At 48.6% G+C, this 13376-nt stretch overlaps 1 protein-coding gene across 3 annotated transcripts in view; it reads right to left on the bottom strand.

The window, feature by feature from the left end:
- USP42 (ubiquitin specific peptidase 42) overlaps nt 1-13093 on the bottom strand; it is a 49836-nt gene extending 36743 nt beyond the window's left edge. Inside the window, exon 1 of one of the 3 annotated variants that reach the window (XM_061153694.1) lies at nt 12997-13093. The gene's annotated coding sequence lies outside the window, so the exon portion shown is untranslated. Of the gene's footprint in view, nt 1-2508; nt 2589-12996 lie in introns of those variants that run through there. The other 2 variants (XM_061153693.1, XM_061153692.1) reach the window with 2 other exon arrangements.
- Nucleotides 13094-13376: the final 283 nt, after the last annotated feature.

The raw sequence follows: 13376 nt of genomic DNA, 5'->3' as shown, positions 1-13376 counted from the left end.
CACAACAAGGGAAATTTTAAGCCTTGATTTTGTTGTGATTTTACATGAAAGCAAGATTATCACCTCCCTTAAAAGTACAACCTTAAAGAAAACATTTTGGAAGTTTTCGTAGAAATAGAAAAGAAGATGTTAATTGGATCTTAACAAAAAGAAAAACTGAATTGAAGTGCTAAGACAATCTAAATAAAATATAGTACAGGACCCTTACTTAGGAAGAAAGCCGGAGCCATATTATCCAAATAAAAATTACACTTTCCTCATTTGACACTCAAAAGAAACTACAAAACAAGAGGCAAGACTAAGAAAACAAGAGAGGAAGGAGTAGAGGAGGAAGAAAAGGAAGAAGCAAATTAACCTAGCCTTATTTACAATAATGTTAAATAGTAAAAACCTTAATTTTCTGGGGTGAACATCCCTTTCAGGACAATCATTCACTAACAACCTAATAAAACTATTTTACTTTCTACAGTTGCCTTTTTTGGGGGGGGACAACTCTTAAAAAAAAAAATTAAGTAAAACATACAACTCAGTCACTAACAACCAAATAGCATTATAACTTGGGAAAACCAAAACCGTCCATTCTTCTTCATTATGTGTATTCAGCCAAGGAATTCTTACCCTGAAACCATCAGGCATTAAACTAAACTCCATCTGCTACGGAGAAACCTTTCTGGAAGCCAAACTATGCTGTGTAGGATTCAGATGTTACGTGTTCTTTACTCTCAGTAAAGCTTTTAAACATTACTGTTATAAATCTCAGGACTTTTAAGCAACTACTTCAATGAACAGTTTAAACTTTTCTCAACATCTTCTGATGACAGATAAACAAAAAATTACAAAAGCATGTTTGAAAAAAACTGGGTACAAGAATCAAGGTTGGATGGTGTGTGGAGGAATGAGACAAAGTGACTTCACAAGTGCTTCCTTTAAGTGTAACTTGCTCTAAGCACAATGTTTTACTGGAAAGTCTTAGAATGCTGTCCCTCCTATGGTATTTCTTCTCCCTTGTGGTGACAAGAGGTTAGAATATATGTTTTTCATTTTTAGAAGAATAAACATCTCTCTAAACATTATGGCATTCCTCAGACATTGTGGTAATCATATCAATACATGCAAAAAGAAACTGTTATATTCTGCTTTTTAATATATTAATAATGTAATCCACCTTCTGGCTGTATTTCCATTTTCAAACGCATACGCTTTAAAAAGACACAACCTGGATTTTAATTACTTGTAGGTAAACACATCGACTACCTTTAAACTTCTACAAACCAAACTCTGTAGACTTAATTCAATGACACAGAAAAGAAAGTGAAACTGGTTCTAAATACAAACAAGTGAGACAGATGATTCATTATCACCAATCCATTTTGAATGAATAAATATAGTCAAAAGAGGATGTTCCAAATATACAAGTTAAGATTTGAGACTCCACTAACACGTGGAAGAACCTAAAACAGTGGGGCTCACTTTGAAAAACAGGTGCTAACTAAGTAGTTTCTCAACCAGTTTTCCTGTTATTTGAGTGTTGTTTACTTTAAACAACCAACGTGCTTTTCCCATCAACAAGTCAGCCCTCCTTAAGGCCTCCCGGAACATAAAAGAGCTATTCACCAAAAGCGATCCCGATTGCATTCGTCGTAAAGCGAGGTTAAAGTCCTAAGAGGGTAAAAACTTCGGGTTCCGCCAAATCTTCTCAAACATCTGATTGCCTTCTCCCGCCACCCCCTCTCCAGGTAAGCTGGCTCTTCCTGCCCCGAAGATAAAAGACTAGGACCCCGGCACACGCGCTTTTGGGGAGTGCGGGGGGTGGGGACCGCGACGCCACGCCGGCCCCCTCCTATCCCGGCGAGTGGGTGCCCGCTCCGCCCAGCAGCCGGCGTGCGCGACTCGGGACGCCCGGCGGGGACCCGGCCAGGTGGCCGGCCCCGCGAGGGCGGAGCGGACCGGCGCTGGCGCGGCGGGCCGACCCGGTGGGAAAGTTTGTCTCTTTGGGGGGCGGGGAGGCGAGCCCGGGGCTCCGGGGGGCGCTCGGGGCGGGGGGCGGGGGGCGGGAGGTGGCAGCCACGCGGGGGGGGGGGGAGCCCGGCGGCCGGCACACGCCCACCCAGGACAGACCGGTGCCGGCCCGGCCGCCCCGGACCCGGCCCACAGCCCGAGGGGGCGGACTGGGCCGGGCGGGGGCGCTGGGAGGACAGTGTCCATGGCAACCGGGGGGCAGCCCGGCCTCCCCCGCGCAGCCCGGCTCCCGCGGCGCCGCGGCCGCCGCCCCCCGCCCCGGCGGGCCTGGCCCGGACCGGCCGGCGGCGGCGGCGCTGCCACCCGCGCGGCTGGGTCCCTGGCGGCCCGGCCCGCTGCGGAGCGGGGCCGGCGGGCGAGGGGCCGCGCCAGCCCCCCGGCGGGCCGCGCCGGCTGAGGGGCGGCCCGGCCGGCGGCAGCCGGGGTGAGCCGAGCGATCCGCCGGGCCCACGCCGGCCGGCGGCGGGCGGGGAGGAGGCGGGAGCTTACCTGACCCGGCTCGGCGCTCGCTCCATCCCCCTCGGCCGCCGCCGCCGCCGCCGCCGCCGCCGCCGCACACAGCCCAGCCGCCCGGCGGGGGACAATGACGTGCCTCCATCCGGGCACCGCCGCCGCCGCCTCCGGGTCAGCGCCGCGCCCGCAGCGCCCCGCCGGGCCGCCAGGGGGCGCGCCAAGGCCGCGCCCCGCACGCGCCGCCGCCGCCGCCGCCGCCCAGGGGCCGTCGCACAAGAGGCGCGGCGCGCAGCTAACGGGCCGGGCGGGCGCGGGAGGGGCCGTCGTCCGAAGCGCCGCGGGCGCGGGCTGGCGCGCGCGTCACTGGAGCGCCGGGGCGTCCGCGGGAGCGACGCGCTGATTGGCGGCGGCGCGGGCGCACTGAGGTCCTTCCCCAGCGGCCGCGGGGCGCGAGAGGAGGCCCGAGAGCGCCCCCCGCCTCTGCCCAGCGTGCGCTCGGTCTGGCCCGCGCCGGGGGCACGCGACCGCGCGGGGACACCTGGGTTCCCCCCCACCCTAAAACGGCAGGTCTCCAGGAGAGATTCTCCTCAGCCTAGCGACCCAGCATTTAAGGACGCCGGAGCCAGCGGGGGACCTTCGGACTTCGCCAGCCGTGTGCCTGCAAGCGGAGAATTTTCCACCCGGGCTCCAGATGAGGCAGACCCCCAACCACCACCCCGGCCCGGCCCATCCCGCCATGGGATCATCTCAGATCCGAGCCGGGCACCTTCTTTGGGGGCAGGTAGACCGGCTCTTGTTCCCAAGGGCCAGATCCAGCCGCTTATTGGATGTCTCCACCGCGAGGCCGAGCAGCGAACAGAATTGATTGTGGCATCTCCCTTCCACCACCACCAGCCTGCTCCTTGCCTTGAGGTCCCCTGCTTTGATGAGCGGACGCGGCCCTCTCCTGCACTAACCTGAGTGCTTCCTCTGTCTCTCCTTCTCCCGACCCTACTACATCAAGTCACTCCCACCTGAACCTACCCAGGGGGGCTCTCTCGTCCCTTCCTAGCCTGGTCACTCGCCTGCCTTCCACTCACTCTGCTGCCCTTTCAATCTTCACACTTGTGGCCAGGACCTTCTTTTTAAAACAAGACAGGTCAGATGTCGCTCCCTTCCTAAGAGCCTTTAGCTACTTTCTTGACCCACAGAAAAGTCTCTGCTCTTCCTGGCACGGAAGGCCTCCAGTTCCCTTTCCTCTTAGGGCCCAGCCGATACTGTCTACAAACATCCCACTCCATGCCTCTTCCATTAGCCCCCCCAATCAGAATCTTACTGCTCCCCCTATAAGTAGCTCTAATTTTACTGTTAAGAAAGAAGTCACTCAAGTGATCAGCTGTGCATTTGGATCTGAACACTGAAGTCTGAGGAAACAAGAAAGGAAAAGGTGAATTTCAAGCCTCCAAAATTCAGGACCCACTTTGGGGGTTAAAGATCTTTCTGGTGGCTCAGACGGTAAGGAATCCACTTGCAACGTGGGAGACCTGGATTCCATTTTTGGATCGGGAAGATCTGGAGAAGGAAATGGCAACCCATTCCACTATTCTTGCCTGGAAAATCCCATGGATGGAGGAGCCTGGTGGGCTACAGTTCATGGGGTCACAAAGAGTTGGACACGACTGAGCGACTTTACTTGGGGATTATTAACACCACAATTTGCTTCCTGATGAAGAATGGTTATGAAATTTCACCTGCACAGTCCTGGCAACACTATTAAGAGATTTGTAAGAACAGAACAGCCATAGGGATGGAGCCAGTAATTTGCTTGCCTTTTCCAAATGACTTTCAGGTGATTAAATACAGAAGGAAAAGGAATTAAGGAGTCAAGTGCCTAATAGTCACCTGAGCTTTGTGATTATTTAGAAATCCTTTCTTTGGAAGCCACATGAGAAGTCTGGGTTCGACTTTCATCTTCCATTTCACATCCTATTGACAAACTGCCCCTGCCACAAACCTCTTAATATAGTAGAATTGTTGTTCAGTCGTTCAGTCGTGTCTGACTCTTTGTGACCCCATGGACTGCAGCATGCCAGGCTTCCCTGTCCTTCACTATCTCCAGGAGTTTGCTCAAACTCATGTCTATTGAGTCGGTGATGCCATCCCACCATCTTATCCTCTTTCACCCCAGGGATTTTTTTTTTTAATCCCTTGGCATTCTCTATCTAGAACAGAATGTTTTTGAGAGGCGGGGTTGTCCCATGGCCCTCTCCTACCTCCTCCTTCCTCCATGCCTTGAAAACAAACACAGAGGCCCTCTTCCTCTAAAGAATTTCAGGGCCACTTACTGTAGCAAACCTATGACATAAGTGCAGAAGTTGACAAAGGATGTTAGGAAGTCCCTGCCTTCAAACAGCTGGGTCTTTGGCTTTTGCCACAGAAACTCATTTTCCTCCAGGCCAGAGTTCAACCCAAAGTGAATACTGCTGGAAGAAAATTTGACTCTGCCTCCGTTCTTACAAGCTGTGGGACCTACACAAATTACTCAGCTAGTTGCCTCGACCAACGCTGTCTTTACGCCAGAGGTGAACTGACACCAGGGGCTTCCCAGGTGGCTCAGTGGTTAACATCTCTGCCTGCCAGTGCAGGAGACTTGAGTTCAATCCCTGTGTCAGGAAGATCCCCTAGAGTAGGAAATGGCAGCCCACTCCAGTACTCTTGCCTGGAGAATCCCATGGATAGAGGAGCCTGGTGGGCTACAGTCCATGGGGTCGCAAAGAGCCGGATACGACTGAGCGCACACACAGAAAGTGACACCGAGTGCTCTGCCTCCGAGTCCAGGTGATCACGTGATCAAAGAGCAAACGGTGCCCGAAAGGGATCAACTAGGTTTTCCAAGGACCTCTGGACACCAAGGGAGCCTGTGGCGGGCACTGCCAATGCCCCATCTCGATCCCCTTGCCTGGCTGAGGCGCCTAGCTGCTCTGTGTGTTGGCTGCTACGAACGCAGAGCTAGCCACTTCTGACAGCTGTTCCTGGCTGATGCGGGGCTGTCTCCTGGGCACGTTAAGCCCACACACCTCCCCCTTTCAGTCTACGCCAATAGCTCACCTCCTGTGGCTTCAGAAAGACCTTGACCTTGTGACCAGCCCTGATGATGCAGTTGACATTCTGGAGCCAATGAAATCAGAAGCAAGCTCATCTCCCTCTGAGGCTGCATCCTTACCTAACTCCTTTTCCTGACTCTCCTTCTGCCATTCCTTTTCTCCCCAGAACACTCTCTCCATGTAACGCAGGCATTGGAATTCTGTCTCAAGTCTTGCTTCTCAGTGGCCCAGCTTAAGAGAGTTAGTACCCGGAATGGTCCTAAGAAGCAGAGCCTAAGGATAGGATTTCAGGTGCTTGCTATGATGCTGACAGCTATGTGATGACCATTATCTTGGGGGAGCTGGATTGGGGAGTGGTAGATGGGGGTGCATTGGCTTATTCAATCTCTCTGGTGTTTGAGGACGTGGGGGAAATTTTTTAAAGCTGAAATTAGGTGGCCACTGATGCTTCAAAGAGGCAAAACCACTGCCTCCAGGCAATCTCTTATCAATATGCAGCAAAGCCAGAAGGGCAGACAGTTCTGAGGACCAAGCTCAGGCTCACTGAAAAGGAGCTAAAACTTCGGGACTTCCCTGGTGGTCCAGTGGTTGAGGATCTGCCTGCCAGAACAGGAGACACAGGTTCGATCCCTGGTCCGGGCAGACTCCGCGTGCTGCAGGACAGCTACGCCCGTGTTCCACAGCTACTGAGGCCCGCGCTCTAAAGCCCTGCTCTGCAACAAGAGAAGCCACTGCAATGAGGAGCTGGGGCACCGCAACTAGAGAAAGCCTTCACACAGCAACGAAGACCCAGCACAGCCATAAATAAATTAAAAATAATTTTTTTAAAAAGGAGCCGAACTTTAGAAATGGTCAACTCCTTAGTCATGGTTACTCACCAACAGCACAGTCAGGGCTCTGATAAGGAAGAGGTGGGACCCCGAGACTAAGGATGAAACCCTAATAAAGCAGTAGAACCTCAGACTCGTCTGAAGCTCTGGGGCCTGTAGGAGAGGCCCCGCTCCCATCCCACCCCACAACCTGAAGACCACACGGAAGCCTGGAAGGAGACAGGCACCCCACAGGACCATGAGCTCTCCAGGCTCTGCCCCAAAGCCCCACCTGGCTGCTAGACCCATCACTAAAATTGGGCCTCACTGGCACTTCCCTGGTCCAGTGGTTAAGACAGACTTTCAGTGCAGAGGACTCAGGTTCCATCCCACATGCCTCGGGCCAACTATGCCCATGCGCCACAACTGTAAGACGCAACACAGCCAAAAATATTAAGACATTTTTTTAAAAAAGAATGCATACTATCCTAAACAATGATTAAACATGGTTCTGGAAGTCTGCCCCTCCCCACCATCAAAGCAAGATATTTGTATTCGAGTGGAGACAACCTTATTCTCATTAGCATGTTATACTTCTTTTTAGGGAAAAAGAGAAAATACATACGACCCATTGAAGAGTTTTCAGAAAAGTGACTGATTAATATGACTATTTAAAAAGTCAATTGCATGTGCATTTTCTTAATGCCATTGAACTATACACTTGAAAATGGTTAAAATGATAAATCTTATATATATTTTACCACAATAAAAAAGTCAACTGAAATCTATATATGCGTGTGTGCATGCCAAGTGGCTTCAGTCATGTCTGACTCTGCACCAAATGGACTGTAGCCCGCCAGGCTCCTCTGTCCATGGGATTCTCCAGGTGAGAATACTGGAGGGGGTGGCCCTCCTCTAGGGGATCTTCCTGACCCAGGGATCGAACCTGCATCTCTTCTGTCTCCAGCATTGGCAGGCAGGTTCTTTATCACCAGTGCCACCTGGGGAGCCTGAAATCTATATATAGCAATATCCAAATTAGGAAAATAGAAAAAAATCTCAAGAGCCAAACAAAATACTAAAGAATAAATAATAAGCTTGAAAAACATGCAAGACCCAAAGGAAGACTATCTAAATGAAGAGACACACTTCAGTTTGTAAAAATTTTAAGAATAGGGCTTCCCTGGGGGCTCGGTGGGAAAGAACCTGCATACCAATGCGAGAGATTCCGGTTCAATCCTTGGGTCGGAGGATCCCTTGCAGAAAGAAATGGCAACCCACTCCAATATTCTTGCCAGGGAAATCCCATGGAGAGAAGAGCCTGGTGGGCTACAGTCCGATGGGGTCGCAAAAGAGTTGGACACAACTTAGCAACTAAACAAACAATTGATCCAACGAGATTTTTCTCCAGAACTTAATAAAGTGCCTGTAATATAAAGATTAAAATAAATGTACAAAAAAATAAAGTAAGTGTACAAATGCAGTGCCTTCTGAAAGGACTCCCGTGACACGCACTATAACGTTCTGAATGTTCACCTGGGCAATAAAGCCACTGGTTCACACATTCAACACTTAGCTGTGTCTAGCTCCTTTCTCCTGAGACAGTTGACACTTGCATTCATTCAGCAAATATCCACCTAAGTAACCAAAGATAAAGGTATCTATTTTGGAAGTCAGGGAAAGAGAAATGATGAGTTAGTCCAAACTGTCCCTGCCTTCAGTAACTTTCAGGATGTTTATATGAAACAGCTAAGCAATTAAGGACAATTTTCCAGAAGAGAAGAGTGGGAGAAAATAACAGCTCGGAGGAAGGGCATGGGTAACTGGGAGGCGGAGTTCAGAGTGGGCTCCCCTGGGGCTCAGTTGGTAAAGAATCTGCCTGCAACGCAGGAGACCCCGCTTCGATTCCTGGGTTGGGAAGATCCCCTGGAGAAGGGACAGGCTACCCACTCCAGTATTCTGGCCTAGAGAATTCCATGGATTGTATAGTCCATGGGGTTGCAAAGAGTCGGACATGACTGGGCAACTTTCAGTTTTCCTGCAGAAAGTACAGAGAGATTGAAGCCTGAGGGCTGAGTGGCAATAAGCAAGGTGACTTGAAGACTTGGACACAGAGACGCCAAGACAGAGATGGTAAAGAAAATCAAGCGAGGAAAGGAAGATGGAATGTGTAATTCACCTTGATATGCATTTGAAAGAAACAATTCACAGCTGAACAAAGTGGAGGATGTCAAAGGAAGAGGCTACCACCAGGCTCAGCATTTTTCTGACTTGAAGAACGACAATCAGGGAACCTCCTTGGTGGTCCAGTGGCCAAGACTGTGCTCCCAATGTAGAGGGCTGGGGTTCAATCCCTGGTCAGGGAACTAGTTCCTGAATGCCGCAACGAAGAGTTCATATGCTCCAACTAAACATCCTGCATGCCCCAACGAAGACCTGGAGCAGCCAAGATAAATAATAAATACTTTTTTTTTTTTTTAAGAAGAATGACAGTCAACGCTGACAGTAGACTCAAGTCTCAGGGGAGTTTACCAATGATCATACTAGTAATTGTTTTAAGTAATTTTATTTATTTTTGGCTGTGTTGGGTCTCTGTGGCTACATGGGCTTTTCTCTGATCTGGGAAGATCCCACATGCCTCGGAGCAACTAATCCGGTGCTCGTCACAATTATTGAGCCTGTGATCTAGAGCCCGGGGAGCCCTCCAGCCCACGCTCAGCAACAAGAGAAACCACTGCAGTGAGAAACCTGTGCACTGCAGCTAGAGTGGCCCCCTCGCCACGACTAGAACCTGGCCCCTCTGCATTGGGAACCTGGAGTCTTGGTCTCTGGACCACCACTAAGCATTTGTTTAGTTGTTGAAAACCTTTGACTGTCTTCTGGAGCTTTGATAAGGGTGATTCTGACAGTTTTTTGGCAGGATTTTCAGTGTTAGAGTCGGCCCCTTGAGGTTCATACTGTACCATTTTTGCTGACGTCACTCTTAAGAGTTTCTTTTTTTAATGCCAATTTTGTTTGGGCATAATATAGAAGTGATGTTACATGTGGGAAATACAGGAAACACGATCAGGGGAACAGAGGAGGGAATTCTTCAGAGAGTTCACCAGTCTCTTGGTTCTTCTATTATTCCATTTCCCCCCCTTCTCTTTGAAAAATGGTGCAAACTATATATCAAGGTGACTTTGTCATCCATACAGATGGTGAAGTTGGGAGTAATAATTCTGACTGAGGAGAAGGATGGCTGAAACAGAGTCGGGGACTGCAGCCTTCCATGAACATAAAGGAATGACACAAAAGTCAGAAGGTGAAGACAGAGAAAAGGACTGTGATGTAATGACCTCAGGTTTCAAATGAGGGAGGAGAAATAGTTGTGAAAACATGTTTACTATGAAATAAAGGTGGAGCTGGTTGGCTGGTCAACAAAGATATGTTAACAACATCTTATGTTTGAACAAAACCATAGTGTGTATTATTACCATGATGATTAATATAGTTCTTGTTTTTTTTTTTTTTTTTTTTTTGGACCAATGTAAAACAAAAACAAGAATAAAAATAAGATGAGAGAGAAGAGTCAATACAATCAATGGAAACCCAATTAGAATATAAAAGGTTGGCTGATTAAAAAAGATAGGTATGTAAAGTCAATTGGTCTCTAAGTCTTAACAGTAACAACTTAGAAATGCTTGAAGCAGTGACTTTCATCACAGTAGAGGAAACAAAATAGCAAATAATAATAAATAACTTTAGTGCTTATATGAAGAACATGATCAAACATAACTGAGTGATACTTGCTGAATGCAGTTATAACACAATATTGAATAAGTATCATGTATCTCAAATTAGATTGCAACTGTGATGAAATTGATTCCAAGGGGATTCTTTCTGGAACATAATAAATTGCTTACAGGGCAAATGTATACATCCTTTTAATTAAGTTACAAGCATAATGTCATGCATCCCAAGAGGATTACTTCTGGAAATTAGTAAAAATGATTTAAATGTTCTCCAGGCAACAAACACATTAATTTATGAGTATAGTTATTTACATGGGCCACCTTCCCCTCCAAACAGTTCACACTTTCATTCATTCATCAATTTTCCATTGAGTACCCACTGAGCATCATAGGGTGTACATCATACAGAGAAAAATGACTAAGAGACACATAAACAGTGCTTGTGTTGATGGGGTTTTCACTGTGCTTTTATGGGGAGGGGACTTGGAGGGAGAAAGGGAAATTGGCTTCAAAAATGCAACATCTAGAATGAAGGTATGCTAAATGCTATGGGAGATGGAGGCATTTCCCAGATGCTGCTAGTGGTAGATGTAAGAGACATGGGTTCAATCCCTGAGTCGGGAAGATCCCTTGGAAGAGGGCATGGCAACCCACTCCAGTATTCTTGCCTGGAGAGTCCTATGGACAGAGGAGCCTGGCTGGCTACAGATCATAGGGTTGCAAAGAGTTGGACATGACTGAAGTGACTTAGCACACATGGGAGATGGATGTAGCGTGCGTGGGAGATGGATAAAGTGCTATGAAGTGCCCAGTGGGAGGCACTAACATAGTAGGATGAAGAGAAAGCTGTGAGGGGAGTGTTTTAGGTTAAAGTGTGTTCCCCCCCAACACACAGTAGATACATTTGTTATAGGAAGCACACTGATTGAAACCACCCACCCTAGCCAGGCAACATAGTAACCATTTGCATGAGTTGTGTTAGGACAGGTGGTCCTGGTAAGGAACAGGGAACTAATGAACCTCCCCCAACCAGAAGAGTTCAGGAAAGGTCAAAAGGAGACACCACCTGTCCGACCACCTCCCAGAATCCTTCTCTCTGGCATCCATCTTGGCTGAACAAGGCGTGCACCACCAGGAAGCACTCTGAGTCAGAGTGATTGGCTAAGGACAACCCGGAAACTAATCCTATCACCATAAAACCGAGACTGCAAGCCATGAGACAGAGCAGTTCTCCTGGGTTCCCTTACCCCCATGCTATCCACCCGGGCGCCCTTTCCCAATAAAGTCTCTTGCTTTGTCAGCAGATGTGTCTCCTCAGACAATTCATTTCCGAGTGTTAGAAAAGAGCCCAGTTTTGGGCCCTGGAAGGGGTCCCCCTTCCTGCAACACATTCATGTTATCATTCCCACCACCTGAGAATATGACCTTATTTGGAGATAGGGTCTCTGTAAAGGTAATCTAGTTAATGTGAGATCCTTGAATTGGACTGTAATCCAGGAACAGTCATCCTTATAAAATGGGGCAGTGTGGGGACTCCCTTGGTGGTCCAGTGGTTAAGACTCCACACTTTCAATGCAGGGGGAGCAGGTTCAGTCCCTGGTCAGGCAATTAAGATCCCAGATGTGAAAGTTAAAGTCTCTCAGCTGTGTCCATCTCTTTGTAACCTGACAGACTATACAGTCCATGGAATTCTCCAGGCCAGAATACTGGAGTGGGTCACCATTCCCTTCTCCAGGGGATCTTCCCAACCCAGGGATCGAACCCAGGTCTCCCATACTGCAGGCGGATTCTTTACCAGCTTAGGTTATTATGGATATCTTTTGGTTTTTTTCCCTGTGGTCCATGACCTTGGTCGTTCAGCCTCCTGAACTATGAGAACGCTCATTTGTTGTTTAAGCCACCCACTCTTGGCGCTTTGTTATGGTGGGGCTCAAACAAACTAACAAAGGGTGGGAGGTCCTAGGACATGTACAAATGCAACGAGTCAACATTTCGTTACAGACCTGAGGGATAGTAACTGGAAGTCGGCTGAAGTGGAGGCTGGGGCTGGGGAGCATTCTGGGCAGAAGCAACCAGATCTGCACTGATGGATCACGTGCTCTTATTTTCTGTATTTTATGACGCTTTGACCTCTTAAAAAGCTTGCTGTCCAGGAGAGACTGTCCCAGAGCTACCCAATTCATAGAGATAGCAGAGTTCAATTAACCCATGCAAACCAACCCGTCCCAAGCTTAAAGACCTCACCTCTTCCTTATCTCACTCTCACACAGGAGTCAGTATTTCCTGTCCCCTAAATCACCCCAGGGCCAGCTACCAGGCAACTTGAGATAGTGAAGTCACTCAGTCAGACTCTTTGCAACTCCATGGAATGTAGCCCACCAGGCTCCTCTGTCCACAGGATTTTCCAGGCAAGAGTACTGGAGTGGGTTGCCATTTCCTTCTCCAGGGGATCTTCCTGAACCAGGGATTGAACCCAGGTCTCCCGCATTGCAAGCAGATGCTTTACCGTCTGAGCCACCAGGGAAATCTTGAGATACCCCTATGGCAAAGTCTTCCAGAATTATCCCAACAAGCCAATCCTAAACCGCTCACTCTGCTGTATCTTGCTTCTCCCGTTAAAACCTCAATCAAGGTCTGGCTCAGGCTTTCCCCTCACTCCTGTCTTGTGCCACTTAACTAAAACCTGATGCTTTCCTTTGCCCCTGCATGGCATGCGGTGACCCTGCTCTGGGACCTGTGAGTATAATCAACTTTCTTTCGTCTTGTTCTCATTTCCTTCTGTGGCTGCACCAACTTTACCATACGTACCCAACATTTATATTCTTAGGACACTGCAGGCTTGAAGGAGAGGGACAAGGGGAAGAAATGGGGAGAAAGGAGGAAGAATGTCCAACTCACCTCAGTGAGTGTTGAAGAGACAAATTATATACTTTTAGAAGAAATCTTCCTGTTAGGGAGGTTCTAATGGTCAAAGGCTAAGGAACCGACACTCCCAACAGGATCAGAGTGTCTGACCTGAGTGATGTCCGTCAGAGCTGGGAGGAATATCAGCCTCCTAGGAGCAAAGAGGAAGGATGAGCATTAAGCAAGGTTATTTTTTTAAGTTGTCGTTTTTTTTTTTTTTTTCTGATGTGGATCATTTTTAAAATCATTATTAAATTTGTTACAATATTATTGATTTTTTTTATGTTTTGGTTTTTTGGCCTTGAGGTATGTGGGATCTCAGCTCCCTGACCAGGTATCAAACCCATACCCCCTGCATTGGAGGGTGAAGTCTT

The sequence above is a fragment of the Dama dama genome, chromosome 10, assembly GCF_033118175.1.
Source record: "Dama dama isolate Ldn47 chromosome 10, ASM3311817v1, whole genome shotgun sequence".
Classification (NCBI taxonomy): domain Eukaryota; kingdom Metazoa; phylum Chordata; class Mammalia; order Artiodactyla; family Cervidae; genus Dama; species Dama dama.
This window is presented reverse-complemented; position numbering and strand designations above follow the sequence as displayed.